We start from the raw sequence: 25,740 nt of genomic DNA on the forward strand, positions 1-25,740 counted from the left end.
GGACTTCTGGAAAGATTTAAAGAAATTTCCTCAATGAAGGCTTCTGAGTAAACAGTCATGGGATACAAAGATGCATCTTCTTTTGAGCTGAGGAACATGAAGCAGAAAGTAGGTATAACCCAGAAAGTTCTCACAATGGAATGAAATAAACACATGGTCTTCATGATTCTGTATTGGAACAATTACTATTTCAGTGACAGGGAAAGGGCTGTAGCTCATTGGTAGAACATATGCTTTGCATGCAGAGGGGCCCAGGTTGAATCCCTGGCATCTCCAGGCAAGGCTGGAAATGTTCCCTGTCTGAAAACTTGGAGAGCTGCTGCCAGTCAGTGTAGACAATACAGAGTAAGGTGGAGCAATGTTTTGACTCTTTAAAAGGCAGCTTGTTTGTGTCTTTTCATCATTCATGTTTCAGACAGACAATAATCCTTAGGGCAGACAGCAGGGCCGGCACCAGAGGGTAGCCAGGTAGGCCCCTGGCTGAGGGCCCCTGGGTCCCAAGGGCCCCCTAAAAGGCCCCTCCTTAGGGTGGGTGGGTAGTGCTCCCTTCCGTGATCCGCGGTGCAGATAATGGAGAGGGAACTCCCAGGCACCCCCCTACTATGCAGGCCTGTGAACCCCCCACATGCTCCACCTACCTCTCCCTTGACTTAAATGCTGGTGGTGCTGCAGGTGCAAGCTTGCCATCAACTAGCCAAGGTTTTCCTAATGCGCTGATGCCCCTGCTGCCATCTTAGCTGATGGCAGGGATGCGCGCATGTAGCACACATGTGTGCCATCAGCCAAGATGGTGGCAGAGACATCAGTCCCTTAGGGAAGCCTTGGCCACCATCTTGGTTGATGGCAGGCTTGCACCCGCAGTGCAACTAGCATTTATGTCAAGGGAGAAGTAGGTGGAGCATGTGGGGGGTCGTGGGCCTGTGTGGCAGTAGCGGGGGTGCCTGGAAGCTTCCTTTCCGTGATCCATGGCCCAGATCATGGAAGGGAGCACTACATACCCACCCTAAGGAGGGCCCCTTCAGGGAGAGGTAGGTGGGGCATGCAATCATGTGTGCATGTGCAGGGGCCCAGGGCAGGCTGGTGCCCAAGGGCCCTGACATGCATGGCACCAGCCTTGGCAGATGGCTACTTGATAGGCAATTAGCTGACTCATTAATTTGTGAATAGAAACAATCCAGAAACAGCAGTAGTGGAAGTTACATCATTGCCTATATAAGAGACCATTATGTAAGAGACCATTAAACTATCGTTAGACAAACCATCAGCAGTAACATTAAATTTTGCCGCTATAACTTGGCAGGACAGTAAACATGTAGCTTTGTGGATCGTGAGCAGCCATGGTCCAGGAAATAGAAATGCTCTGTCGGATTGCATGTGGGACGAAAACATGGTGAACTACATCCCTCATCATATCTCACAATGTTAAACAACAACACTAATCCAAACACTCTCCTTCCTTCCCATGTCTCTCCCACCCCAGAGTTCCGACTGTGGCAAAAAGTCATGGGATGCACGAATGTAGATGATGACAGGTGTAACGAATGGAGCTATGATGACACAAGTGACATGTTGTACACATACACCTGTTGTTCGAATGCAAATTATTGCAATGAAGATGTCAAGAAAACCTGATTTCTAAAATGGCTTTGAGGCAAAGAATTCTGGGGGAAGACATCTTGTCTGAGATGGGGCCTCTGAGAGGCATGACTTTGCAGTTCTCACGGCTGAAGCTAGTTAATTAAGTCCAAGCAAGTGGAGACTGGTATTCAAGGCCACCAAGCCTGGGAAATGTGTGACTGTTGGGCACAACAACTCCAGAAATATTTCATCAGCAGAAACCCCCTGATTGGCTAATTAATTCTTGGCTGTTGCTGGGCGTTTTCCCATAAGAATAGGATTCAGAGCGTAGATCTTTGTTCCCCACTGTTCCCTATGGTTGCTGATACTACCTAGGTGGGGTTCCATCTTCCATCTGCTATCCAGGCTATACATCTCTGGGGAGATGTGGAACCCTGAAGCTGTTTTGCTGCTTACCTCTTTGTAAGTATAGACTAGGCTAGACAGTTTTGTTAATTTGTTTTGTGACTGTAATTCTCTTCATTTTACCTAGCCCTCAGGGGTGTGGGTTTTAAGGAACCATTTTGCTGCTGTAATTGTACACTTATATTTTATTTAATAAAGCTACTTCTTATTTACCAGTGTGTGTTCATTGCAGGAGGGGATTTGGCTCTGAATCCAGTACCTTAGCCAATTGACCACAGACCACCATATATTTGGATGTTTTGCCTAAGGCTCCAAGAGGAGTGTAGTTTGGCTCTTGTCTGTTGGAATCCTTGGCCGGTCTATTTCTGGCACTTTGGGTTTCCTTTTGGCCCAGAGTGGGTGACCAGATTAAGGAGTGGTGGCAGTCTACCTATCTTACAGGGTTGTTGTTGGTTACTCAGCCCTAGTAAGAGGAGGCACAGGTTTGTGCCTTGCCAGGATCAATTGCCCTGGGTTTGGGAACTGAATTCTGGGACTGAACCAGGAGTGGTTCATGACAGAAGATACACAGATGCTAAAGCTATGTGTGCCCCCTTTGCCTGGCACTTGGTTGTATCTCTGTTTTTATTGAAAGAAAAATGAGCAACTCTTTTAATAAATTACCTCTGACACAAGTCACTCCTAACTCTGAGTGCACACTGAGGGGTACTTAAGAGGGATCAGTGACTCTTCCCACTTCCCTTTAACCAGCCTGTTATTGTCACAATGAGGGCACTTGATTGATTGTGTAAGTTTATTCATATGCCACCTTTCCACAATAAGCTATGCCCCAAGCTAGATTTCTGTCACCCTTTCAGTAGGTGCTTTTTGAGGGGTATGTGAATTGCATGTAGGGAATGCCTATGTGCTTTATTGATTATGGGGAATTATTAGATACTGCAGATTAAAAAATATCAGGACATGGTTTTCTGCCTCCATTGGTCTCAAGCTTTCAGATCTCTTTTTCTGTTCTTTGTGTGCATGTGCATGTACATGACTTTGGGCCCACACAAACCTCAACACACACACGCACACACATGCATGGGACACAACTCTGCCAAAGTTAAATCCCATCTGAAGCACGAGCTAATTCAACTGTGAAGTAAATGGGACTTACAATTGTTTAACATTGACTGGATTGTCCTCATGTTCTTTGAAACAATATCATCCATCCATGTATGTGAATGAATCGGCGTGAATGAAAACAGAGTTGAACACCACCGTGTCAAGTCTTTCTTAAAAAATATGGCACACATTCTCTCTGAGTGCATCGTAGCACATTTGCTCTAGGTGTGGTATGCAGATTGCTCTCTGGATCTATGCCATTTTACAGAATAACATAAGTGGGGGGAAATAAAGCTCTGCTCTGTGAAGCTTACAATATATTTATTATTTGATTTATATCCCACCCTTCCTCCCAGCAGGAGCCCAGGGCGGCAAACAAATGCACTAAAAACACTTTAAAACATCATAAAAACAGACTTTAAAATACATTAAAAACAAAACATCAATAAAACATTTTTTAAAAGCTTTCAAGATATCTTTTTTTAAAAAAGGTTAAAAACATTGGGTTTTTTTTTTAAAAAAGGTTTAAAAACATATTAAAAAGCAATATACATGTCAACAGAGTGAAAACTGAGGGAGCAACTTATATAACTGGAAGCCTTTTACATCACTGGAGATTCCAAGCTCATTATAAAACATGCTGGGAACCTCCATGGATGCAAAAGCTCCCTGCTTCAGACTAATGCTTTCAGTGAACTGGAAGGTGCTGAAAACAGTGATGGGGGAGGCAGAGCTAGCACGCCTGTGCTGTTACTGAATAGCTTGGTTCACCTGGAATTCTGTACATGCCCTGAAACTGTGTGTGATTTGGGCTTTGCTCTGAGCAATGAGATCGCCATTGTAGTGAAGCCCCTGAGATACAAGCCAGTGCTCGTATGCTATATGCATGCTATAAGGAGGAGGTTGCGTTCTGACTCAGTTAACTCCAAAATACAGTGTCATTTTAAATGCAAACAATGCCTATAATTCAGGCAGTAATCTGCCATTGTGAGTAAATAGTTTCCAACCAGCAAACATACCCTTCATTAGTTAAATAAAATACCCCTTTCTGTATTCCCTGAGAACTCCCAAGTTTGCCTGTTTTCAGCAAAGACAAGAGCACATGGATAAAAATGGATCAGAATGGCAGAGGCATCCCTGGGACTTGGCTTTCATCCAGTGGCATGACACTTAACCCATTTCAGGATGCCCCAGAAATCTCCCCATTTGTACATTTTATCATGTAGGCAGAACCTTTGTGAAAAAGCTCTTTCAAATTCAGGATCAAGTTGAATGATACATTTTTCCTATGACTGAGTCACATTGCATCCTCAACTTGTTCAACATGTTGGGAACACACTAGAAGGCTGTTCCATGCCACTCTTTTTCAGATGCTCTAACCCAATTAAGGACCACAGAAGCAGGCTTCTGTCTTTTTTTTGCTTAAACTTTAGCTAAATTCATCCCTTGCCTCTATCTTCCCTGAGATACTTGCCTTTGTACCATGTTTATTATTTTGCTTTGGGACTAGTCAGGACTCATTGATATAAGTGTCTTCCCTGACAGGAAAAAATATTTCTGTCTTTGACAGGAATAAAGAGGACCCTGGATAAAATTTTAAAAGGAGACTAATTACAGGAAATGAGCCATTTTTGTTGGCCATGCTGAGGTTCAGTGGATGAATTGGGTTTTGTAAATAAGAGGAGACTGCTGTTGCCTCTCTTCTTTGTGTACAGGGATGCTGGGTTTCACTGGGACCAATAAGTCAGAACCCACTTCATGGTGAACTCCTCTTTTCGTAGCAGTACTTCTACAGGGCACAGTGAAGATACTAAGCTATTTCCCTTCCCTCCTCCTCTCTACTGCCAGACAGTTAAAAATGGCACCTCAACTTTCTGGCTTCTCCTTATCGCCTGTATTTTCCAGTTCGCCGCCTTGGACTTTCATGAGATGGGGAAACTACTGCTTTGCTTGTAATCTTCCCCTCCTCCTGATTATTTCACTTTCCTAATAGTATGGCTAGTCCTTTAAGATTCTGCTTCACAATTATGTAATGGGTGATACTCTGCCTCTACCCCTCTATCTCTGCAATAGTAGCTGTACTAATGAACTATATGGCCCAGGCACCATGTAGGTAAGTTAGCATGTGTCATCAATTATTAACCCTTTCTATTCTGTATGTTTAGTGGTTCAAGCCTGAAAAGCTGTTTTTGTTGCTTCTAAACAATTTTACGTTGTAACCTTTACAACTTTATTCTTTCATAAATAAATAAATACTACCATTTCAACAATGGTTTTGGTACTGTTGCTACTACAGAGCACGTACACACTCATATTCAATAGCGATTGGTCACTACTTATTTTCCCCAAAGTAAGCAAGGTAATTGTCCTGGCTCCTGACCAGAGAAGAAGTCTCAGGACTTGAAGACTGGGTTTTGCACAGAGCTTTATTCCAAACATCAGCACAGGAAAACAGCATTCAAAAACATACTAGGCGGACTTCCGGGAAGGGTGACTTAGCCTGTGCCTGCTTTTGAGACGGGCTCCTGCCTCAAAAGAAGCTTATTCAGATATATCAGTCAGTTTTTTCTTTTTTTTTGACTGATTAAACTTCTCCCGGGTAGGGAGAAACGAAGAGATTAACCTCAAAGCCTATTTTTGTTGGGACGACCAGATCTCATTAATTTATGGGACGAGGTCCAGCCGACGGAGGTGGGACGGATTTTCAACAGCAAGCTCTATCTGTTAAAGCGAACGTTCATCTTATCTTTTAAGAGAGAACGCACTAACAGGCAAGCACCCTTCTTTCTATATTTTTCTTTTACTTGACTTAAATTGTTGCTGTTTAAAAGAGATTTGCCAGATTGATCGGTTTTTGACATCTCACTGGGGAGCCATAACTTCTCTCTGCTACGCACTAATTAATAGCTTATCTCTGTTTTTGTTGCAAAAAGCTGTCCTGGATTTGCATTCTAAAGATATACACAGAAGAGGGATTTCTATTCCAGATTTTTATTTTGGAAAATATTATACTGTTTTGAGACTACTCTCTTTTTGGTCTATTTTATTTTGACGAATCTGTTTCTTGACGATTGCCATTAATTGTTTCGTTCCTGGGAACTGCATTTTGTTTACTTAACTATGGAGAGATAAGGCTGTCTGCTCTGTTTATACTGTGATGTCACCAAGTTTGGAGTATTAACCCAATTGTTGCTGAAATAAGAAGTGGTTTTCCTATATTTTTCTTTTAAAATGGCAATTAAGAAAGTGGCTGAGAATCTGGAAATAACTATGTTTCAGAAAATAATGGATGAGATTGAGATAATGAAAATTGAATTGAGTAAAATGAAGCAGGAGATTAAAGATATAAGGGTCCCTGTGAGAGAGGTGACCCTGGAAGGGGTCCCTGTGAGAGAGGAGACCCCGGATGGAACAGGGGTCCCTGTGAGAGAGGTGATCCTGGAGACTGGAACAGGGGTCCCTGTGAGAGAGGAGATCCCGGAGATTGGAATAAACGTGGAACAGGAACAAGATTTGGAGTCTATGGACTTTAGAAATAAAATCTATTGTTTGGAACTCAATGTTATCTCTGAAGAAATTAATGAAGATTCTAGAGATAAAGTTATCAATGGCATGGATAATCTTCTGGACTGGAATGATGTGATGGAGCCCAATATAGAGAAAATCTATGGAATTAACTGCAGCCATGTGACAATGGAAAAACTTTTAAGAGATGACCCAGTGTATTTTGAAAAAAAGAACAGAGATATGATTTTACAGCAGTATTTCAGCAACCTATTCAGAATGGATGGCAAGAAAATATTTGGGATAGAGGTAATTCCCATCAGACTCTTACTATATGACTATGGCTTTGACAGCAAGATTATTATGGAATACTGATAATGGAAGATTGGATATTGAAATTACTGGACTTAACAAGACTACTGAAGATGGAAGACGGAAAATGGAACTAATAGAGATAATAGAACAATGGCTACTGAAATTACTGAACCTAACAGATTCTGATGTGATGGATTAATTGAAATGTTTATTTTGACTATGGTTATGACAATAAGATTATCATAATTAGTAATGAGATGGATTAATCGATATGCTTATCTGGAAAAAAAAAATTGATAGATATATTTCTTAAAGAATTGAAACCTCTCTTTGACTTTTTGTGGAAAGAATAAAGTAATGTATATGAGATTTGATGATTAAGTAAGATAACTACTGGAGGAAAGTGATTTTATAATATGACTTAAGAGACAGGATTGTTATATATTATAGACTTATAACTGATTTGATCTTTGACAAATGGGAAGTCAATATTTTATTCTTTATTTTTTATTTTTGTTTTTTTTTTTCATCTTTTTTTCTTTTTGTTTAACTATTTTTGATTTTGTTTTTTGTCTTTGAATGTTTTATGATTTTGTCTTGTATGTTTTATGAAAATCTGAATAAAAATTATTGAAAAAAAAAAAAAAAAAAACATACTAGGCATGAATCAGGATACAGAATGCCAACAGGCAACTAGGCTGTGGAAGCAACAGAAAGATGTCATAACATCTGTCACACCCAGACAGTGTAAATAAAAGGGGGGCAGTACTCTAGTCTTTGAAGCAAGGCAGGGACTTCTCTTGGGGAAAGAGGTTAATTTCTCCAGCTGTAAATGTCTTTTGTCTCCCCTGTGTGACCTTGGAGAAATGGTCAGTTCCAAGTCTGAGAGGGATTCCCTTTCCTTATCTCTCTGGAATGGTTCAGCTGCTAAATTACAGTCTGGCTGCTGAGTGAGCAGCCAAAAGTCTGGGTTAGGTGCCACAGATGAGGTTAGGCTGCTATCCTTGCTGTCTGCCACAGGCTAGGGAGGGGGGCTACGGAAGCTTTCTTCAGCAGAGGCACTAGCAGGATCACTTGGCCCATGGCTGACCGGGGTCTCAGGAAAAAATTCCTCTGTGATTCCATTCATTCCCCATTCTCTCAATTCTGTTCTCTATGGGGCACATGACAATAATCATCCAATCGTCTTCAGCAATGATCCTGAAAGCAGTATTGTTAATTTCTCCTAATTTAGCCTTTCTGTGAAAACTCATATAAGAGATGCATCTTCAATGCACAGAGACACTAGCAAATCTCCTCCCCCATCCCAGACGCTTCTTAGCTCTCACTATTTTATAACACCTGAGGTGGGCTACAGACACTGAAGGAAGAATCACATGTTTCTAAGAACAAAGCATTGTGCTGTACATACTCAGAAAAAAGTCACATCCCTTTGATTGAAGTGCAACATTGAGAGTAGACATGAGGACTAGGCACAACCATAGAGAAACAAACAGGTTTGTTGCATGTAAAGTTGTGTGGAAACTGGAAAGATCTCTTGCCTCTTCAGCCTTTCTGGAGAGCTTTGTCTGTTACAAGCTTGAAGACTCTAGAGGGATTTGTAAAAAAAGCCTGAATTTAAAATGGCTCTTGGTAAAGAATTGTGGGGTTTCATCTTATCTAAAATGAGGCCTCTGTGTGAGAGCAATGATTTTGCAATTTCATTTCCCAGCTGAAGCTAATTAGGAGGCCTGTGTGCTCGCACACCTGCTTATCAGCTAAGGGCCTGATACTCAAGGTGACAAGGCTGGGAAGATTCAGGGAGGACGTGCCAGTTAGGTGCGAAGACTTGATGAAGCATTGCATCATGAGAAAGCCCCTTGATTGGCTATTAGTTCTGGACTGTTACTAGGGTCTTTTCCATAAGTATAGGAGTGAAATCTTTAGCCTTTGTTCCCCTGGGTTCCATCTTGCCTATAGGTGGGTACCTGTGTGGGTTCCGCTTCCATCTGCTACCCAAGCTATGCATCCCTGAGGAGATGTGGCACTATACAACCAATACCTCTTTGTAAGTACAAGAGTAGGTTAGATAGTTTTGTTATTTTCTGTTATTTTGTTATTGAACTGTCTGTTCAAGTCACAAACTGGCCCCCTTTGGGTGTGGGTTTTAAGGAACCATTCTGCTGCTATTAATTGTGCACATATTCTATTCAGTAAAGCTACTTATTACCAGTGTGTGTTCATTTCAGGAGGAGTTTGGCTCTGAATCTGGTACCTTGGCCACTGACCACACACTACAGTGTATTTGGTTAATTGCCTATGGCTCCAAGACAAGGAGTGCTACTTTGGCTCTTGTCTTCTGGAATCTTTGGCAGGTTTAGTTCTGAGCTCTGGGTTTCCCCTTAACTCAGTGTGGTTGCCAGTTTAAGGGGTGGTGGCAGTCTACCTACCTTGCGGGTTGTTGTTAGCTTACTCAGCCCTGACAAGGGAGATTTTTGCCAGGATCAATTGCCCTGGGTGGGATATTGAGTCTTCGGACTGCACTGTGTGCCATGCTGGTGGCATGAGTGCATGGGAAGGTTCACATTGAAACGCTGCATGAAGTGTTGCATGATGTGTAGCTTCTCCACCAGCACAGGTGCACACACCAGCAATGCTCCCCTTCCTCTCCACCTTTCCAGTGGCCATGTGAAGGGTGCCCATGCACACGCACCTGTATGTCTGTAGATGCCATTTACACATGACTAATGGTGGTGAGGCTACACACTAGATTCTTTCAAAGCATGAGAAAGTTTAAATCAGTGATTCCCAATGTGGTGGTAGTGCCCCCCTGGAGGCTGTCATGAACCTGTATATGTTCATGAGTTATTAAAAATCTCATAAGTAATATCTTGGCTCAAGCAAGGGGCTCTGGGAGATTCTACAGTTAGGAAAAGTCAGGCCTCTGACAAAGCAAAATCCTGAGTTTCACTTTCCAGCTGAGGACGGTTAAGAAGAAGCCTAAACATGAACACCTGGCTATCTGTGCTGATTAGCAAGTGCCTAGCACTCAAGGTCGTTTTGGCCTGTGAAGTTTGAAACACAGTTGGGAGGGGGACCTGAAGGCGCGCAAAAGGGAGAAACATCTAGAAAGGGGTTACATCAGCCCATTCCTGATTGGATAATTAATCTGGGACCGTTAGGATCCTTTCCCTTAAGTATAGGGCTGGAATCCCAAAGCTTTTGTTCCCTGAAGTTGACCTAAAGGGTTCCTGGTTCCCTAGGAGTTGCCTATGGGAGGCAACTACGCAGGGTTCCATTCTTCTTGTTCTGATGCCAATCTCTCTTAGGAGAGTAGTCGTTGCAACCATCTACCTCATGTGTAAGTATTAGGCTAGAAAAGGTTGTTATTTTCTTGTTGTGTCTGTGAATTCTCTTGTTTGTACCGAAACCCCTGTTTGGGTGTATGGTCTTAAAGGATTACTTGCTGCTATATATTTGATGGCACTTATATATTTTAATAAAGCTACTTCTATTTAACCTGGTGTGTTCATTGAGAGAAAGGGTGGTTCTGAATTCAGCACCTTGACCATCTCAGTCACGTAACTACCAAAGAGGGAGAAAGAAGTTAAAAGCTTAACCCTAAATTGAGGTATTAAACCGGAGGTTCCTGGCAAGGAGTGTAACTGTGGCTCTTGCCTCATAGGATCTTGGTTGTATCTATTGCCTGGGCTCAGAGATCCCCTGGCTCTGAGTGGACCAGTAACAGGGGTGGTGGCAGCCTACCTTCTACCTTGCAGGGTTGGTGTTGGATTGCACAGCCTTGGCAGGGGTGAATTGGTATTTTTTGGTTCCAGTCCCATTTCCTTAAGGGTGGGGTTTGGGTCTGACGCACGGTCCCTGTGCCTTGACGGTAGGGATTCATGACAGAGGCCTTACAGCCTTTCAGGGGGGCATTGGCATGACTACAAACTTTAGGGGGCATTTGGGTTCATTAGGGGGGCATTGACATTTGGCGGTCTGATGTGACAGTTGAAGCATTTAAGTTTAATTTTATTTAATACACAAATCATTAATTTTTAAACTCTTTTGTCCCCAGTTAGAATGTATTTAATAGTCTCAATTCATGGAAATAACACTATAAATAGTGTGTGCTCTTTAGTAAAGAAATTCTGAACAGCGGCCAGTGTCATATCAAGGAATGGGGATATTAGCCATGCCCCGGCACTAGGTAATGTTCCGATGCTGTCTTGAGGGATGTTGGAACCAATCACGAGAGAGTGTCTGATAAGCTGGTTGTATTGGTGGAGGGCGCATTCTTCCAACGGATGAGTGCCGTGTGCAAACGGGTGACGCGGACAGTCAGTTATTCACTGGTTTTCTTCAGGAATGGAACACATGGTCGTCAGTGATCTCATGGCCCATCACCCATGCCATCAATCTACCTTCAGAAGTGCAGACTTATCTCTGGAGTGTCAGTGTGTTCTGAGATTGGGATAAAAACCAGACTGACCACAAACAAGAAGTCGCTTTCTCCCTGATTGTGCCAATAGGACACGACTTCTGCTTGGGGACTACAGCAGCTAGGCATGGCTCAGATATGGCTGCTTCCTTCCTGTGTTTTCCTCTGCTTCCCAGCAGGAGGTAAGCCCTATCAGTAAACAGATATGCAATGCCACTGATCTGTGCATGCTCCCCCCCTTTCCCAATGTCAGAGATAGTATGCCTCTGAATACCAGTTCCTAGAAGTCACAAGTGGGGAGAATGCTATTGCTCTCGGGTTCTGCTTGCAGGCTTCCCACAGGCATCTGATTGGCCACTATGAGAACAAGTTGCTGGAATAGATGGGCCTCTGAGAACCAGATTGAGCAAGGCTCTTCTCATTTTTCCCTTGTAAGCATGAAAAATGCTGAAACTGCTTTTTGCCCACATTTATTACAGGGTAATTTATTATTTTTAATTGGAGAAATAGAGGAAATAACTTTGCCACTTCACTGCAGGCACATCTGGATTTTGTGATGCAGTTTTCCAACCAAACAAGGTTTATAAAAATGCATATTTATACCAATTTCAATCCCTGATATTTCTAGGGAAGGCCTAGGACAGCCTTTCCCAACCAGTGTGCCTCCAGATGTTGTTGGACCACAACTCCCATCAGCCTCAGCCAGCATTGCCAATGGTCAGGAAAGATGGGAATTGTGGTCCAACAACATCTGGAGGCACACTGGTTGGGAAAGGCTGGCCAAGAATGTCCCCCATCTGAAACGGTGGACAGCCACTGCCCCTCAGTGTAGACAATACACTGGTATGTATTGCTGTGACTTGGTATAAAGCAGCATTTCATGTACCAGTGATAGTTATGTGTGTGGGGGGAGTGATTAGGATTAAAACAGTACAAAAACGCATGTCTTTTTACCAGCAGATGCCTTGATATGCCACAGCTGTATCTCTTTGAGTCAAGGGGAGCCATCCCATCGCCCCAGAAGGAAGTGCAAAGCCTAGAGGGACAAGGAGGTCTGCTTCACTTTAAAAGCTTATGTGGGTAAGGACCATTGGCAATAGACATGCCCTTTGCCCACATCGATTCTGGGCCAAAAACTTTCCCCATCCCCCACTCCAGTTCCCCAAAAAGATTCTCCTTCTGCAAAAGCAATGAGCAGGTCTTTTTATGCTGCCTAGGGGTTAGCAAGAAATTTCTCTGAAATTTTCAGCAGTTGACGGCCTGGGTCTTGCCTGGAAGCCAGGTCGGGGGAAGCTCCAAAAAGAGCCTTCTGCTGCTGTGAGTGGCACAGGGTTGATGATGATGATGATGATGATGATAAATAGGGTTTTCCTGGTAAGCGGTATTCAGAGGTGGTTTACCATTGCCTTCCTCTAAGGCTGAGAGGCAGTGACTGGCCCAAGGTCACCCAGTGAGCTTCACGGCTGTCAGGATTCGAACCCTGGTCTCCCAAGTCATAGTCCAACATAATAAATGTTACTATAAGAAAGAAAAAAAGAAAATTTGTGGCCATTTTGCAAAGTTAACCTACCTCAGTGAATGGTCAAAACAGAATTTTTCAAATTTTTTGGCACAGCTCTAATTCAGGATGGAAGAACTGGATCCATCTGGCAGGTTAGAGGTTTATTTCTCCCCCCCCCCCCCGGTGCCTGGGCAAGTTTGACATGTGGATGGGCCTTCCCACCTGTCAATCCATTGACACTGTAATGACCTCAGGTGACACATTATTGCCCATAGGGATGATCAGCTGATTGTCAGGGCTTCAAAGCACCATGTGCAGAGCTATGCAAGCTGCAACAACTAGCTGATTGTTGGGTCTTCTCTAGGACCCTGCATGGAGCTATGCGAGCCTCGACAATCAGCCTGCAACCTGCCTTTGGACCAGCTGGATATTTGCCTGTCCCGCATCAAGTGTAGGGCAGGTGGTCATGGCTTGGCCACTACAGCTTCGCGGGCCAAATGGGGAAGTCCACAGGCAGTTCCACAACCCTGCTGTAGTCCATGTAAAACCACATCCAAATGATACCTGAAAGATAGTCTTACCCCTTATATACCCAGTCGATCATTGGACTCTGCAGGTGAGGGCCTCCTGCAGATACCATCCTATCAGGAAGTCTGTTCCACATAACATAGGAAGCAGACCTTTAGTGCTGTGGCACCTACCCTTTAGAGTTCCCTCCCTTTCAATATTAGACAGGCACCATCTCTGTTACCTTTTCAGCGCCTATTGAAGATCTTCCTCTGTCAACAAGTCTTTTAAGTAGAAACCTTATCTCAGTCTGTGTTGGAATAGCTTTTTAAGATGTTTTTAAAGATGTTTTGTTTTAAGATGTTTTTAAAGATGTTTTGTTTTAATGTGTTTTAACGGTTTTTGTTTTTAAGATGTTTTAAAGTGCTTTTAGTGGTTTTATTTGCTGCTGTGGGCTCCTTCTGGGAGGAAGGGCGGGACATTTAATAAATAAATTTAAGAAGAAATTTAATAAATAAATAAATGATGATGATAGGGTGTTTCCTACTTAAAACTGTCCCTTCTCTCTCCAATCCCAGATAACCACGTGGAAAAACTAATACGAGGCTGTACAGTGAAAGAAAACAAGAAATGTGGAGGAAAGTGGACAGATCCAAGTACTCAAATGGAACATGAGTTTATCTGCTGTTCTGATCGAAACAATTGGGCCAGTTAGTCCATGGGAGAAGATGTATCTACTTTGGGTTGCTGCCAGCTGTTGTGTGCGTCTGTTGTTTTACTGATTTGTTGGTTAAAGTCAAGACCAAATTTATTTAAACGCAGGAGTGAGAAGGCAATGGGCATAAGGAAATGTTAACTTCCTTACAAAAAAAGAGCTTCTTTTCCTTCCTTTTGCTCTTTATTATATATTTAACATAATAAATTGCTTAAATAACAGTAAAAAAAATAGAAAGTTAGGGTATATGAAGCTGACTTATTCCAGATCAGATCATTGGTCCATCTAGCTCAGTATTGTCCACACTGACTGGCAGCGGCTCTCCAGGGTTTCAGACAAGGAGTCTCTCTTAGCCCTACCCGGAGATGCCGGGGATTGAACCGGGGACCTTCTGCATGCAAAGCTCTGCCACTGACCTACAGCCCTTCTGTAAGTAGCTACCAAGCAAGTATTGGGAGGAGGGAATAAAGATGTGCAAATCATCAACACTTTTTTATGTCTACTTGACAGCTCTGTGTCTATGTGCAGATTGAAAGTATGCAACATAAATTCATTTTAACACTCAATTACCTTTAATCAGGCTGCCGTTCTCATAATCCGGATGGTGAAATGGTATAGGATTTTCTTCTGTGGATGCTTTTGGGCAGAGTTGTGCATTCTGGAATTTGTATCCCACAGTTTATTTATGTTTTCAGGACACCCCTTCCACCTGCCGGACACTTTTGGTGAAACAGAATGAGATGCAGAACTGACTTCCCCTGTTTTAAATACATGAAATGCATTATGTATAGCAGGTGTGAGGAACCTTTGGCCCGCCAGATGTTGCTGAAGTCCCGCTCCCACAATCCCTGGCCATTGGCTATGCTTGCTGGGACTGATGGGAGTTGTAGTTTAGCAACATCTGGAGGGCCAAAGATTCCCCACTCCTGGTGTATAGCTTTGCACAAGCATTGTGATGTGTGGTAGCCTTATGACATTTAAAAGTACAAATGCTTTACGGTTATTCAAACAATAATTACAAATACACCCAGTATTAAGTATGAGAGATGGAGGTGTTGTGCTATGTGATCCTCTCCTTGTTTGCTTGCACGTACGTTCCACAGGGTCCAGTTAGGATTACTTCCTAGTAAGTGTGTTTACAACTACAGCAGCCTAAGGCACATAAGGACCAAAGCAGACATGATCACATTTTCTGTTTTTTTTCTTCACCCAAAAGATTTTTGTGGAGGAGCTGCAAATTAAAGATGGCATTCAACTAACTCATCCCATTAGCACAAGGATTACTACTAGTGCAATGGGACTCCCCCCCTCCCCCTGCACGCAGCCTACATCCTCCCCAGATCTGCTCTGAAGAGTCAGGGAAAGGACAGATTTAGGGTGTGACAGTGCATGGGGGAGTACAGAGGGAAAAGTCCCATTGCGCTAGTGGTAATCCTTGCACTACAGGGACCCTGGTTTAGCACTACTTATTCACTATGTTGACTACAACCCTTAATCTAAACAGTGGGGTCAGAGGAATTTTGTTTTATCCAAACAATAATGACAAAAGTACCCAGCATTTCAAATTCAGCGGAATCAATTTATACCTTGTCTTTCCTCCAAGAAGCTCAAGGTAATACTCATGGGTCTCTCCCCATCTATTTTATCTTCACAACCTCCTTGTGAGGTATGTTAGGTTGAAAGATAACAAGTGACCCGTGGACACCCAGTGAGCCTCATAGTTGAGTGAGGGTTTGAGCCCGAGTGTCCCCAGTCCTATTCTGACTCTCTAACCACTTGCAGAGCACAGTGATCAGTTAGATATATAAGGGGTGAGACAATATTTTAGATATCCTGACTGTTCAGGCATCTGTATACCAGTGCCAGCACCTTGAATGTAGCCTGGCAGCTAACTGGCAGCCAGGGCAAGCACCAATGGTGTAATATGATGTCAAGATTCTGCCCCAGTGAGCAGTCGGGTTGCTGCATTAGCTGCAGCTTCTGGGCCAACCTCAAGGGCAGCCTCATAACAGACCAGAGACCCCATTGCAGAAATGCAGTCTGGAGGTTACCAGTGCATGGATAACCATGGTCATGCTATCCTGGTCTAGAAATGGCCCCACCTGAAGCCTAGACTCTGAGGTCACCTGGGCCTCTAGTGACAGAGGTGGATTCAGGATGAGTCTGCTCCTTCTGGGGGTAAATGACCCTGCCAGAAGTAGGCAATTGACTAGTTATCTGACTTGGGAATAGGGATGGAAACCTCTGTCAATTTCAGTTCTCTCAGTTTCTCATTTTCACAATCTTAGATTCAGTCCTCTACACTTCTGCAGCAATTGGCAATTTTTTTTTTAAAAAAGAATCCTCATAAAAATTCTCCAGCATTTTAGTGCAGATTTCTTTTAATAAACACATTGTTGTAGGGAGTTTGACTAACGTACACATTTTTGCAAGCCATTTCTCATCATAATGCATTTTTGCATGTTATTTTCACTCATATATTCATTTCTATGCACACTTTCCACTAATATATTCATTTTTGTAAACATTGGTTGGTTGGCAAACTGCATCACAAAATTTGAAGAAGTGCGAATTTTGAAGGCTGACTGTTTTGGTTCTCATATGATTTTGGAGAGTGAAAATTTGACAGGTTCAGCTTGAAATGCAAACTGAATCTAAATTCTCGCCCATCCCTGCTTGGGAACTGCTCACCCACAGCACCACTCTCTTGCCAGGATTCATATGCGGTCTGTTGGCCCTCATTTAGTGCACAACTGAATCCAGGCACCAGTTCAGAAACACATGGCCTCTCCTGATTCAGATGTAACAGAGAAATAGTGCTGAGTATTGTCAGGGTATTGATAATACCGGGCTCCAAATCACTGCTCCCAGGAGCTTCATGTAGATTTTAAATCGCATTGGGGGACAAGATGGTATCAATGCCCATGTCACAGAGCTGGTTCAGGAGAATTCCACGGTCAATGGGATCAAAAGCTGCTAAGAGATCAAGTGTGAATAACACAGTCACTCTTCCCATTGTTCTTCTGATAAAGGTAATCCATCAGAGCAACCAAGGCCAATTCTCATAATAAGGCTTGAACCCAGACTAAGGTCCTTTTTAGGAGTGGTGAAATTGCTGCTTCTTTTAAGATGGCCAGGATCCTTCTGTCCCGCAAGGGTGCATTGACCATACCCTGGACCCACCCAGCCACACCACCTCAGCATGCTTTAATAAGCCAAGAGGACCAAGAGTTGAGGGAACATGTAGTTGGGTGAATCTTCCCAAGCACCTTGCCCGTGTCATCAGGCCACATCAAGTGAAAACTGATAGCAGGATGTCACAGTGGTCATTGTACTGGATGCCTCAGTGGAGACAGAAGTAAATATGGTTTCAAAACTGTAACAGAGGCAAGCGACTTTACTCTCAAAGTGCCTTGCAAATAAGTGGACTTCCAAAGGGTCTAAAACTCCATTCCATGGACTAGATGTTAACAGACTCTAGACAATAAAAAAGCTCCACTAGAAAGTTGCTCAGTGGAGGCAGAGAAATAGACTTTCTTCACCACCCTCAGCATCATGCAGTAGACGTGATTATGTGTTTGCGCATGTTTGTTCAGCTTCATAGTGCCCCTTGCACTCAAGCTGTCATCAAGCCTATTTAATCACCCTCAATTCTGTATTATACCAAGGTGCAGAATGGGTTCCACAATCCCTGAGAGAGGGTGCTTGCGGATAACTGTATCAAGAGCCCAGTACAATTGTTCTTCACGTGGGTCATCATTCTGTGGGTTGGCAAGCACACCCAAATCAGAGCAGCTCAGCCTAGCCTTTGCCAAAGTTAGTCCCCTCCAGCAGGAAGCTCTCTCTCTCTCTCTCTTCTTCATGGAGGGTACTTCTAGGAAGGAGGGTGGTGGTGAGAAAAACCAGTGACTTTTCCAGCTCTTTAAAATGAAGATAAAGTCACCTAGCATGATAGTCTGTAGACGTATTTGTCTGAACTTCGCCAGCTTTCTTATCCAAAGGCACCTTCTTCATGTCCCCAGTTTTCAAACTGATCTTCCCTCCAATAGAAGATGATTTCTATTTTCCAATCCTAAAACAGTAAAGCCTGTCCTTTTGGGAGAACTGGTGCACTTTTCTTGCTGAACCTGGTCAGGCTTCACCCCCTCAGAAAGGGCTATCTTGTCTGCAATTTGCATCCATTTCTGGCAGAAAATAAAAAAGTGAAGAGACATTTCCTTTTTTGAAAACAACAACTTAAAGATTCCCTGCCTGAAAACCTTTGGATAGCTCTGCCTACAATTTGGCAGGCAGGCTGAATTCACTCGGGGGGGGGGGTTCCTTTACCTGCAAATTTCATCCACTTACGTGAAAAGAAAAAAGTTATAGTAACTTTTAGATTCCCCATGTACGCACCATGTTTCAAGAAGAAGATGCCACACTAGACCCAGGAGAAGAACAGTTTGCCTAAAGAATGAGAAGAAAAGCCTAAGAACTGGTCGAGTGTGACTTTTAGTCCCATGCCTTTAAGGAAGCCAAATGGAACTACATTGCTTTCCCTACCTTAATAATTCCTTATTCTACCTATGGGTTTCTGATCAAGGAATTAATACCATTAAAACATGTAAGCAACTGAAATTTGCTATACTAAATAAGCCAATTCCATGACTGAAGTTGTGTATGAACCAGGGCACCAAAATGCTAAATCAGAATTATTGCATAAGAGGAGAAATATCCTCACTAATGCTCTAGCACAGTCAACAATCTCTAATGCCGCAGCAAAACCAATATTAACTCAGACTTCACAGCAGCATTTAAGGGCCATTAGAAATTTTGTGTTAAGGTAGATAAATCCAGAAAGAAATTATATTGGTTTGAATATAGTTTGTGTGTGGTCAAAAAGACTTGATGGTATTGTGAGAGTTCTTCCATCTATAAGAGTGCTGTCAACCTGTGTAGATGATCCTTCTGGGTTCACGTGGTCATACCCTACCAGGTACCTAGAGGCTGACCCCAAGACAAGAGATCTCAACAATCTCATTGAACTTGTAAATCCTCAGATCTTGCATTCTAGTCAAGGGACATGTTTCTCCACTGCAGCTGTGTGGCAGCAAGCAGGGAGCCTGAAGAGTGCTGGAGAAATGATTACTGGAAAGTAAAAACACAGGGTTGCATTTAGCTGAGTTCTAATAAACCCAAGTTAGTCATGCCTATTAACTTCAATGGGTCTACACTGAGTAGGACTAGTATGTAATAACACCCATATGTATCAATCTTGGCCACGTCCCAATGATAAAGTGAGCTCAAAACCCTGCACTGATTGAATATCTGAAATCCTAAAGACATTCTCAGATGACCCCAAGAATGAGACAGAAAAATGGAAGCTTCTTTTGGGAAGGAAGAAAACTTTCAAGAAAGTGGAGGACAGATTTCAACACAGCACTACTCAAAGCAAAGCCAAACCTCACATACAATTACAGGGCATGTACAGAGTTCAGGTTGAATCAAGCTACTTGGTAAAAAGCTTATCTGAGAACCCTATGCACACTGTCAAGTACTATCATGAAGTAAGACAATAAATAGGTGTGGAAGGTATCTTGTTTGGAATGATTAACTGGTGAAACAAATACTATACTATACTATACTATACTATACTATACTATACTATACTATACTATACTATACTATACTATACTATACTATACTATACACTAAATGTAGGTTCCAAAGGAAGCAAAGTCAAGCACTACAAGGACAGGAGGGAGGGAGCTCAGCTGATCTCCATAAACAAGAAAGCAAATGAGACAGGAGTAAGCAGAGGCTGACAGTCCCAGAATAACCAAGATTTAGAGAGTGGGAGGTATTTTGATATTTCACTTTGAGGAGTTCTAACATTAAAAAGATCAGCAAAGCTCCCTTGGCCCATTAGCCACATTTTGATCCTCCTCCAAAAGAACAGGTTGATCTTTGGAGTGTAAGTGGGTGTTATAGGTTCAAAGAAAAAAACCCAAACAGAGTAACCCTTGGAATGATCAGTTTCACTCTCTCAGTGCCAAAGGTCTGTGAAATGAGGAACATCATCTTCCTTGGGACTCATGGGCCACTCATGGCCCAAGTTTGGCTACTTGCAGTCTATGTTTTTCTCTGTCTAACACTAGGAGGTAAGTTCAACCTACAAGACGTAAGGTGAACTATGTCACTTGTCAATCTGTGCTGTCACTCCTACTTCCCTGTGTCTTCTTAAAAAGTGAGATGTCTCTAAGTTGGTTTCTGAATTTGGAAGATAACTTGGAAAAGCAATTTGGAATTCTACTGAGACATTTTCGGGGTGGGGAGAAAGAACTAGCTGAGAAAATATTGGGTGCATTTGGACAGCACATACATGCACAGATAAAGGGATGTCAGAGAATTCTGCCAAAAACGGAAAATAATAATAATAATAAAAACGGAAAAGGAAGCAGAAATTGCTGCAATTCATGGGTTTGTCTGTGGTCAGAAATGGAAATCAGTCAAGCAGTTTACATCATCTTTTTTAAAAAAGTCTGCAAACAAAATGGAATTAATTATTTTAAAAAAACATTGTTTTGATGCTTCGTTTACATTGAAATGAATGTAAGTTACTAAAATAGTTATATAAGTTACATAACTTAGGTTAAATGGCGGACAGTGAGATGAATAGCATAGCATTTGGCAGAAAGCAAACAGCAGCAGAATGGAAACAGTGCTGACTGTGACAAATACAGTTTGGAATGGAAATTGCTGGCTTCTTATATCCATACACACACAAATCACTATGGAGAAACAGGATGATCACTGTTATCATGATGTTGATTAATTTTCAATGCGCTTGTTGCTGTGATGTATGGAGGAGGTGGAGGGGGGCCTGCAGATTGTGGGGGAATTTAAAGGCACATCTCTCTGTGCTCAGAGACACATTTGTGTCCCCCCCCTCCAGGTTCACTTTACTAAAGACCATAGTGGCTTGAGTGGAATGGTTTTGCCCGATCCCAGCAATTACCCTGATATAATTAGCTTTACTCTGCGAAACTGGATGGTTGCTATTGAAATCAGTGGCAATTATATGTATGGGAAATCCTGCTCTAGAATAAAAGTGTTTGGGGGGGGAGGGACCTAGGGGAGGAAAAACACCATTCCTCTTAGGTTGGGATCATTAATGTTGTAGATTACTGTATTTTGCAATTCTTGAAATACAATTTTTAAAAATGTACCCAAAGAAGTGTGCCTGTACCCCAGCAATGGCCCAAGAGCACTGTTCCATTGTCAGCATGAAGCTGCAATCCTGTACTCACTTACCTAGGAGTCAGTCCCATTGAACCCAACAACTCTAAGGAGACACATAGGGCGGTATCCAACAAAACAGTTCTGCTAGCACAAGGACTTTTAGCTATGCAGTGAACATAAGAACATAAGAACATAAGAAGAGCCTGCTGGATCAGGCCAGTGGCCCATCTAGTCCAGCATCCTGTTCTCACAGTGGCCAACCAGGTGCCTGGGGGAAGCCCGCAAGCAGGACCCGAGTGCAAGAACACTCTCCCCTCCTGAGGCTTCCGGCAACTGGTTTTCAGAAGCATGCTGCCTCTGATTAGGGTGGCACAGCACAGCCATCACGGCTAGTAGCCATTGATAGCCCTGTCCTCCATGAATTTGTCTAATCTTCTTTTAAAGCCATCCAAGCTGGTGGCCATTACTGCATCTTGTGGGAGCAAATTCCATAGTTTAACTATGCGCTGAGTAAAGAAGTACTTCCTTTTGTCTGTCCTGAATCTTCCAACATTCAGCTTCTTTGAATGTCCACGAGTTCTAGTATTATGAGAGAGGGAGAAGAACTTTTCTCTATCCACTTTCTCAATGCCATGCATAATTTTATACACTTCTATCATGTCTCCTCTGACCCGCCTTTTCTGTAAACTAAAAAGCCCCAAATGCTGCAACCTTTCCTCGTAAGGGAGTCGCTCCATCCCCTTGATCATTCTGGTTGCCCTCTTCTGAACCTTTTCCAACTCTATAATATCCTTTTTGAGATGAGGCGACCAGAACTGTACACAGTATTCCAAATGGGGCCGCACCATAGATTTATACAACGGCATGATGATATCGGCTGTTTTATTTTCAATACCTTTCCTAATTATCGCTAGCATGGAATTTGCCTTTTTCACAGCTGCCGCACACTGGGTCGACATTTTCATCGTGCTGTCCACTACAACCCCGAGGTCTCTCTCCTGGTCGGTCACCGCCAGTTCAGACCCCATGAGCGTATATGTGAAATTCAGATTTTTTGCTCCAATATGCATAATTTTACTCTTGTTTATATTGAATTGCATTTGCCATTTTTCCGCCCATTCACTCAGTTTGGAGAGGTCTTTTTGGAGCTCTTCGCAATCCCTTTTTGTTTTAACAGCCCTGAACAATTTAGTGTCGTCAGCAAACTTGGCCACTTCACTGCTCACTCCTAATTCTAGGTCATTAATGAACAAGTTGAAAAGTACAGGTCCCAATACCGATCCTTGAGGGACTCCACTTTCTACAGCCCTCCATTGGGAGAACTGTCCGTTTATTCCTACTCTCTGCTTTCTGCTTCTTAACCAATTCCTTATCCACAAGAGGACCTCTCCTCTTATTCCATGACTGCTAAGCTTCCTCAGAAGCCTTTGGTGAGGTACCTTGTCAAACGCTTTTTGAAAGTCTAAGTACACTATGTCCACTGGATCACCTCTATCTATATGCTTGTTGACACTCTCAAAGAATTCTAATAGGTTACTGAGACAGGACTTTCCCTTGCAGAAGCCATGCTGGCTCTGCTTCAGCAAGGCTTGTTCTTCTATGTGCTTAGTTAATCTAGCTTTAATAATACTTTCTACCAGTTTTCCAGGGACAGAAGTTAAGCTAACTGGCCTGTAATTTCCGGGATCCCCTCTGGATCCCTTTTTGAAGATTGGCGTTACATTTGCCACTTTCCAGTCCTCAGGCACGGAGGAGGACCCAAGGGACAAGTTACATATTTTAGTTAGCAGATCAGCAATTTCACCTTTGAGTTCTTTGAGAACTCTCGGGTGGATGCCATCCGGGCCCGGTGATTTGTCAGTTTTTATATTGTCCATTAAGCTTAGAACTTCCTCTCTCGTTACCACTATTTGTCTCAGTTCCTCAGAATCCCTTCCTGCAAATGTTAGTTCAGGTTCAGGGATCTGCCCTATATCTTCCACTGTGAAGACAGATGCAAAGAATTCATTTAGCTTCTCTGCAATCTCCTTATCGTTCTTTAGTACACCTATGACTCCCTTATCATCCAAGGGTCCAATTGTCTCCCTAGATGGTCTCCTGCTTTGAATGTATTTATAGAATTTTTTGTTGTTGGTTTTTATGTTCTTAGCAATGTGCTCCTCAAATTCTTTTTTAGCATCCCTTATTGTCTTCTTGCATTTCTTTTGCCAGAGTTTGTGTTCTTTTTTATTTTCTTCATTCGGACAAGACTTCCATTTTCTGAAGGAAGACTTTTTGCCTCTAAGAGCTTCCTTGAGTTTGCTCGTTAACCATGCTGGCATCTTCTTGGCCCTGGCGGTACCTTTTCTGATCTGCGGTATGCACTCCAGTTGAGCTTCTAATATAGTGTTTTTAAACAACTTCCAAGCATTTTTGAGTGATGTGACCCTCTGGACTTTGTTTTTCAGCTTTCTTTTTACCAATCCCCTCATTTTTGTGAAGTTTCCTCTTTTGAAGTCAAATGTGACCGTGTTGGATTTTCTTGGCAATTGGCCAGTTACATGTATGTTTAATTTAATAGCACTGTGGTCACTGCTCCCAATCGGTTCAACAACACTTACATCTCGCACCAGGTCCCGGTCCCCACTGAGGATTAAGTCCAGGGTTGCCGTCCCTCTGGTCGGTTCCATGACCAACTGATCTAGGGAATAGTCATTTAGAATATCTAGAAACTTTGCTTTTTTGTCATGACTGGAACACATATGCAGCCAGTCTATGTCCGGGTAGTTGAAGTCACCCATTACTACCACATTTCCTAGTTTGGATGCTTCCTCAATTTCATACCACCCACAACGATTCTGTGGAGGAGTCTGCCTCTTTTGGGGTTTTGAGCTTGCTGGATTCAATGCCTTCTTTCACGTATAGAGCGACTCCGCCACCAATACGTCCTTCCCTGTCCTTCCGATATAGTTTATATCCAGGGATAACCGTATCCCACTGGTTTTCACCATTCCACCAGGTCTCGGTTATGCTCACTATATCAATGCTCTTCTCTAAGACCAAGCACTCCAGTTCTCCCATCTTGGTTCGGAGGCTCCTAGCATTAGCGTACAGGCACTTGTAAGCAGTGTCTCTCTTCAAGTGTCTTTGGCACTTGTGGTTAGGCCTGTGGTAATTTTGCTCTTCTGAATTTATATCCTGTGCCCCTGCTCTCACAATGCCTACTTCTAGGCCTACCCCTTTTAAAATTTCATCATTTCTTTGGTTTTTATCCCAGGGGGAAGGTTTATTCCGAACCGGACCTTTCTCAGCTCCTGTCGGGTTTCCCCCCTCAGTCAGTTTAAAAGCTGCTCTGCTACCTTTTTAATTTTAAGTGCCAGCAGTCTGGTTCCATTCTGGTTCAAGTGGAGCCCGTCCCTTTTGTACAGGCCCGGCTTGTCCCAAAATGTTCCCCAGTGCCTAACAAATCCAAACCCTTCCACCCGACACCATCGTCTCATCCACGCATTGAAACTGCGAAGCTGGGCCTGTCTGGCTGGTCCTGCGCATGGAACTGGTAGCATTTCAGAGAAAGCCACCTTGGAGGTCCTGGCTTTCAGCATCCTACCTAGCAACCTAAATTTTGCTTCCAGGACCTCACGGCTGCATTTCTCCATGTCGTTGGTGCCAACGTGCACCACGACCACTGACTCCTTCCCAGCACTGTCTACCAAAGTATCTAAACGACGGGCGATATCCGCAACCTTCGCACCAGGCAGGCAAAACACCTTGCGGTCTACACGCCCATCACACACCCCACTGTCTATGTTCCTAATGATCGAATCACCCACTACAAGGATCCCTCCACCCCCTGGAGATATATCCTCGGCACGAGAGGATAGCTGCTCATCCCCCAAGGAATGGGTCCCTTCTAAGGGATTGTTTCCCTCTTCCTCAGCTGGATGCTCTCCTTCTCCGAGACCATCGTTCTCCGTGATAGCAGGAGAGCTATCATCGTTGGAGTGGGACACAGCTATAACGTCCTTGAAGGCCTCCTCCACACACCTCTCTGCCTCTCTCAGCTTTTCCAGGTCTGCCACCTCGGCCTCAAGGAAATGAAGTCGTTCCCGGAGAGCCAGGAGCTCATTGCACCGAGAGCACACCCACGACTTCTGCCCAACAGGCAGATAGTCGTACATGCTGCAGGCGGTGCAAAACACTGGAAAGCCCCCACGCCCCTGCTGGCTTCTTACCTGCATAGTTTTGTTTAAGGTTTATTACGTCAATGGGTTGGAGACTGTGGTTTAGTTGAGCTCAGGGAACAGACGGGCAGAGTGGGGGGCCCTGGCCTCCTCGCCCTGCTGCCAAACTCGCTCTGCTGCTTAACTTGCCTTGACGCTTTGTCAGCTGGGGCTCCCTCTAGCTCGTGGAGCAGGCTCAGTGGGGCTTTCCTGATCCCTCTTCTCCTCTTGCACCCCTTGTGTGTCCTGTTAATCTGCTCCAGAGGTTTGG

The 25,740-nt window shown here is 43.3% G+C and overlaps 1 long non-coding RNA gene across 3 annotated transcripts; it reads left to right on the forward strand.

Annotated features, from left to right (window-relative positions):
• The first annotated feature begins 8,860 nt into the window (after positions 1–8,860).
• On the forward strand, positions 8,861–14,947 carry LOC133382397 (uncharacterized). 3 transcript variants are annotated; one of them, XR_009761943.1, is made up of 4 exons: positions 8,861–8,953; positions 11,252–11,508; positions 12,287–12,406; positions 13,913–14,947. It is a non-coding gene; the product is annotated as an uncharacterized LOC133382397 (long non-coding RNA). The 3 variants fall into 3 exon arrangements; XR_009761942.1 differs by lacking the exon at positions 8,861–8,953 and adding an exon at positions 10,110–10,246 and having other exon boundaries at positions 12,284–12,406; positions 13,913–14,946; XR_009761941.1 differs by lacking the exon at positions 8,861–8,953 and adding an exon at positions 10,110–10,246 and having other exon boundaries at positions 13,913–14,944.
• The last annotated feature ends 10,793 nt before the right edge of the window (positions 14,948–25,740 follow it).

Source organism: Rhineura floridana, chromosome 3, assembly GCF_030035675.1.
Source record: "Rhineura floridana isolate rRhiFlo1 chromosome 3, rRhiFlo1.hap2, whole genome shotgun sequence".
NCBI classification, from domain to species: Eukaryota; Metazoa; Chordata; class Lepidosauria; order Squamata; family Rhineuridae; genus Rhineura; species Rhineura floridana.